Below are 5,858 nucleotides of genomic sequence, written 5' to 3'. Positions count from 1 at the left end.
GAGAGAGAGAGAGAGAGAGAGAGAGAGAGAGAGAGAGAGAGAGAGAGAGAGAGAGAGAGAGAGAGAGATCGGAAATAATCCTCTTTACTGTTTGTTTGGTAATCTGATTTAGTCTGATTTTTCAGCTGCTCTCCCTGTGCTGTGGTTACTGATGCTGCTTCTGGAATCTGGATTGACCACAACCTTCAGCAGCCACTCCACACCTTCTTCTCGATTTGATCATTCATTTTCCACAATTGTATTGCCTTTGTCTGCACACGTTAGTCTTTAGTGTTAGCAAAATAACTTATGAGCCAGTAGATTTCATTGAAACTCTCAAAGTAAATACCAGATGTACCACTGCAACTGATTACCTTTCGAAGTTAAACTGTACTGAAGTTACTGTATCATGCTTTTGAATTCTAAATTCAAATTTTCTGCACTCCTAGAGACTCCAAATACACAAAAATGCCTTTAATGGTTAAAAAAGTGGATTTAGCACGATGTCCTTTTCAACACTAAAGACACAAGAGCTATAACTCAGCACAATTTATAAATATTTAGTTACAGTTTGATGTGGTAGTAGCTGAGCATCATCTCCAACACATACACTGAGCTAACTGCATGAGATCTATTTTGAAAGCTTTTCCTCTAATTACTGGAGTCAACTCTGTCTGTAAGCTAAATATTTCATGAACGACTGAATGGAATTTAATGAAACTTTCAGGCAGTAATAATCAGACATATATCTACAACTCAAGACATTTTGGACTCAATTCAAAATGGACTTCAATGACCTTATGCAACACAAAAATGGATATACGCAACAAAGCCAGTTGTATTAATACTGAGCTAAAATCATCCACATACTCCAAGCACTGACATGTCTCACAGGATTTTGCAATATTGCATAATATTGTGCATGATGCCATTTACAAGGTTTGACCAAAATTGTTGTATATCCATACATTCTTATGTTAAGTCAATCTTACAAAGTAATTTAAACTCTGGCGTGAAAGGATGTGGACAAAATGAAATCCTTTAGGGCTGAAATGATTCCTTAAATAACTCAAGTAACTTAAATGAGATACTTGGAGTGAATATTTCAAGTTTAAAAGTATTTACAGTAGTTAGTAAGATTTTTTTTGCTACTACTTTTTATGACTTTGAAACCTGTCATTAGCCTTCATTTAATACAACTGTCATATTTGTTTAAAGCTAAGCAGGCAAGACTAAATATTTTATTGCCTAAAATAGGAACGCTGCACCAACATAATAGTCTTAATAAAAACACAACTTTACTTTTACTGTTTACAATGACAAGTGAACTCGACAAAACTCAATGAGCAAATCTCAGGTTTTTACATTATCTATTTTACTTACTCATCAACATTGTCCCTGTAATAAATCTGTAATCCTGCAGCCAGGAGGTATCATCCTGTGTAAAATTGAAAATTGCAGATTTTCGCATTAAATATGAATATCTGAAAATCATCTAACACTAGCTTACCTTTACATATGTTGACCGGTTCCAATCTTTTTTTTTTTTACACCAAACAGTAAAATCCTCCACTTCCCTGACTGTCATGGGGCTGCAGTCAGGCCACAGTTTCTTCATTTTCTGGCCACTTTAGCTGAAGTTCACTCCTTTTGTGTCTGCACCTAAAGTTTTGTTTTGAACACGTCCCGCAAATATCGCCGACTGGCCAGAAACAAAGTGGTTCCGGATTGTTCACAACCAAAGCGCAAACTGTCCAAAACGTTAAAATGATTCAGAGGATTTTCTGAATCGATATTGAACTGCAAACAAAAAAATGAATTGCAATGCATTGCTGAATCGATTATTTCACCCACCCCCCTACAACACAATAATCAATTACTAAAATAACTGTTAGCTGCAGCCCAACATTCATTCAGGTTTAGGAATGACACATAAACAAAACAGCAGCAAGTAAATTAATTTTGCAGTTCACCAGATCCAGCAATGTGTTTGCTTGTGAACAAGTCCCTGCTCTGACATAGCTCAAGAAAAGCACACTACGGCTGTCCCTGCTCCAAATAAATGACCTACTTTGCAATTAACACACATTTACATGACAGCGAGATCCAAAGAAGCTTCATATTTTCTGTTGCAAGCACTGACACCTCTTGCTTTAAGTGCAACGTATTCTTGTTAGGTTCTTAGAAACGGCAGCGTTTTTAGAAGTCTGCTGTCACGTTTGAGGAGATCACACAGACAGCGGAGCTTGACTGGAGATCTGTTAAAGTGTGCGCATAATATAGCCCAGGTTTGCAAGTGGAACTGGATTTTAGCCATGCAAGTGTGTTAAAGGAAGGTGAGGCTGACACTGAGGCCCACCTAAGGTGTTCTCAGCTCAAGCAGAGCTATTTCCAGACCATCAGCCCCTCCCGTCTCCCGTACCTCCACCTCTGCTGGGGAAACCAGACCACAGTACAGACCCCAGTCACAGACACGACTCAAGAATGGATCCATTATTCACACTGGCACACACACGCATATGGGGACTGACACACATGGGTGGGATGTGGTAGCGGCACACGAATGCTCACTTTTACTTAACTTCACTTAGAACTGCTCAAGCAGGCGAGTCACATGATGAGATTCAAGTGTTTTTAACAAAGCTCCTTTCAGCTCTAGGACTGATTAAACAATGCCAAATAAATACACACTGTGATTTAGGCACAAAAAGTCGTTCAAAGCAGTAAAAATCGGTCGTTATGTCAGTGTTCGAGCTTTATGTGTACAAAGAAATGCATCGGACTTCAGCACACCTTTAGACACACACTTCAGACCAAGTTTTGAGAATGCCTGACAGCACAGCACAACTCCATGAAACTTGACGTGGATGAATATGTAAGCGGTCTCACACACAGACACACGCATGCACAAAGAGGCCAGATTGCATTTGAGTTTGCTCACGGACCATGATAAGAAAATGTGGTAAATGCATAATCTGATATGCATGACTTGAGGTTCCTCTCTGCCTTTCTTTTTCTCTTGGAAATCGCAGGTTGCATCCATAATTTACACCAGCCTCCGTCTGTTTCTCCCTCTTCCACTCTGCTCTGCTCCCTGTTTTTTTCTTCTTCTTCTTCTTCTTCTTTCTCTCCATCTCCCTTTCTCTCTTCTGGCAATCTGGCTTTTGCAGCTTTAGCTCATTAGCATATTGCAAAATGTGCAGATGCCACCAAAAATTATTCACCTTCCAGCGCTGTGATGCCTCTTCACATGTATACAAACTATGCTGACGACATTTTGCCCAGCATCCCAAACAAAAACCAGAAAACGGGGATAAGATCTCCTTTCACTCGAATGTGTTGGAGACATAACATGACATCCTTTGGTCTGTTGTTTGCTCGCATCCTCATTCAACCCAATTACATCATCCATCATGGCGGTCAAAGGTTTTCGACACTGCGATGATGACTGCCATGGGTTTAAATAGACAATTAAAATTCATGGAGTCCAAGGAATAGCTGAATGAATAATATTCATGCTGTTCAAAAGCTAATTGAACACAATATCCATGCATGTTTTGCCATGAAATGGAGCCCTGTTCTGCTTATGATGAAGTAGAAAGCAAATGTAGGAGGCTGGACAAAAGATTACAGTTTGTCCTTTTTGGAGATTGATATTACACTTAATAAGAGGAAGATTAATGGCTAAACATCGTAACTTAACATTGGCTCAGCAAGGCTAACAACATATATTGTAGACTCTTTAGCACTGGGGATTGAAGCAGAGCCAGAATGGTATTGCTACTGTAGTATACATACAAATATGGGCTTCGGTATAAGCTTTAAACAAACTCTCTTCAAAATACCCCGCTTAGTAGAAAGATCAGTAACACAAACTGACTTTGTACATTGACTGACTGAACCCTTCTACCTGACAATCACTAGCTGTCTAACTACATAAAAAGGAACCACAATCGCTTCCGATCATAGTAACAGCCAAGAAAACACACAGTATGCTTTTGCTGAAAACATTGGTGGCCAGATGTTAACTACAATTAAATCAGGACATTCTGTTGTGTTTGTGGTTCAACACATCATGAAGAAAGCAGCAGGACTATAGACAACAATGTAGGATCAGCTTTAGTTTAAAAGAGGTTTTGGAAATCTGGGAGAATCTTTTTGCTGTCCAGTTAAAAAACACTCAGTCCTTTGCTTCATAACAATGCTGCAGTTTTCTCAAGATAAGAGTATGTATGGTACATTTTTACAGCTGGTATAACACAACAAAAGGAAAAACGGAAACAGAACGTCTTATATTGCTTTGTAAAGCACACTGATGCATATCAGCATCACTGCAAGCTTATACTGAACAGCACAGACAAAAACAAGTGACAAATCAGGATTCTTACCTGTTTTGATCAGGAGACTCTTGTTTTTGCTATAAAGCAAAATATGTTTCTTAATCCTCGTCAATCAGAGAGGGAGTCTAAAATGAAACAAAATACATTGTATCAGGGATTGTGATAAAACATTTAGTGATAGGAAGACAAGACTCGGTTTCATTAAAATGAATTAAAATCCAATGTTGTGCATGTGACAAAGTAGAGGCATATAACAAAGGCTGGCAGAGCTGGAAGAGTATGAATCTCTAATTCTGCCAAATGGTAAACATTAAACACTTATAATGACAAACACATGATAATTTCTTGTCTTCCTTGCGAGTACTTTGTGCCAGTCTAGCTGCACCAGCAGCTGTCTTTAAACTCTGCAGGCTCAAATCATGGGAGAAAATTTTGTTTCTGTTTCTGGCTCTCCTCTAACGGAGACGTGCAAATCCCCTGATGGGACAACCACTTGCTGCATGATAATGCAGCTGCCTGCTTTACAGTACTGCATTTTTAGCTGACTTTGTTCCATTTCATTCATGTTCTGTCTCAAAATGATTTAGATTAAAGGTCTTTTTTAAAGCAGGTACAACTAATGGAAAAATAATTTTCACAGGCTACATATTTAACTAGTTAACACCTGTGCTAAGCAAGACAAAAATGTCTTCATAAGTAATTTTTATTTTTAAGCTGAGGCAAAAGTTAGTTAAGCAGGTTTAAACTCACTAAATATGATTTGATATTTTATTTTCACACAAAAAATGAACAAATGAACCAAAAAGAAGATGTTTAGTATACCAAAATATAATTGTCATAACATTACTACAATAGGAATAATCCACAGGCAAACTGTGTGGCAATACATTTTGCAGTCAAGCCTCCCACTGTCCTAAATACCCTCAGCTGACTAATGGCTCACTTATAACCTGTCTTAGTGCTGCTTCAGGCAGTCTATAGGGACATTTTGGAAAAACACATTTGAAATTTGTGCATCTCTTGCGTATGGGTTAAAAAGAGACAATATGTAAAGAAAGTGCACTTCTTGTGTGAACATGAAACCAGTAAGGAGGATGGCTATTACCATTCTGCCACAACTAAGAGTAGGACATCTGTATACAGATAATAGATGATAGTGGCTTTGCTAATAATGGAACACTAATGTCAGAAAGCATCATGACCCACTGCTCACACTGGGTCACAGGCAAGTTAAAGGGATCCCCGATTAGTTGTAACATTAGACATTATATGATAAACATATATTTTAACTGTAAAATAAAGACTGTAAAAATATTGTAGGATGTTCAGCTTTTATAAATTTTAAACTAAAAGTTTAAAAATATATTACACGGACGGGGCCATTTTATTTACATGCAAAGCATTCTGGGTAAATGAAGGACATCAACTAGGTCATCGGTGCGAGGCTGCTAGTGAGCTATATCCACCCTGAAGGTTAATCTTGGACAATATCTGATGATCGACTCTTTTAAATGAAATCAGAGAGCGTTGACAGAGAGG

At 38.2% G+C, this 5,858-nt stretch overlaps 1 protein-coding gene across 1 annotated transcript in view; it reads right to left on the bottom strand.

Annotated features, from left to right (window-relative positions):
• Positions 1-5,858, bottom strand: part of LOC106534085 (zinc finger MIZ domain-containing protein 1) — a gene marked incomplete at its 3' end in the record, with an annotated part of 22,386 nt that overhangs the window by 11,427 nt on the left and 5,101 nt on the right. The window contains 1 exon segment of the mRNA XM_014030597.1: positions 4,368-4,444.

This window comes from Austrofundulus limnaeus, unplaced genomic scaffold (assembly GCF_001266775.1).
Source record: "Austrofundulus limnaeus strain Quisiro unplaced genomic scaffold, Austrofundulus_limnaeus-1.0 Scaffold1088, whole genome shotgun sequence".
Lineage (NCBI taxonomy): Eukaryota > Metazoa > Chordata > Actinopteri > Cyprinodontiformes > Rivulidae > Austrofundulus > Austrofundulus limnaeus.
The sequence above is the reverse complement of the archived record's forward strand: the minus strand, read 5'-3'. Positions and strand labels throughout refer to the sequence as shown.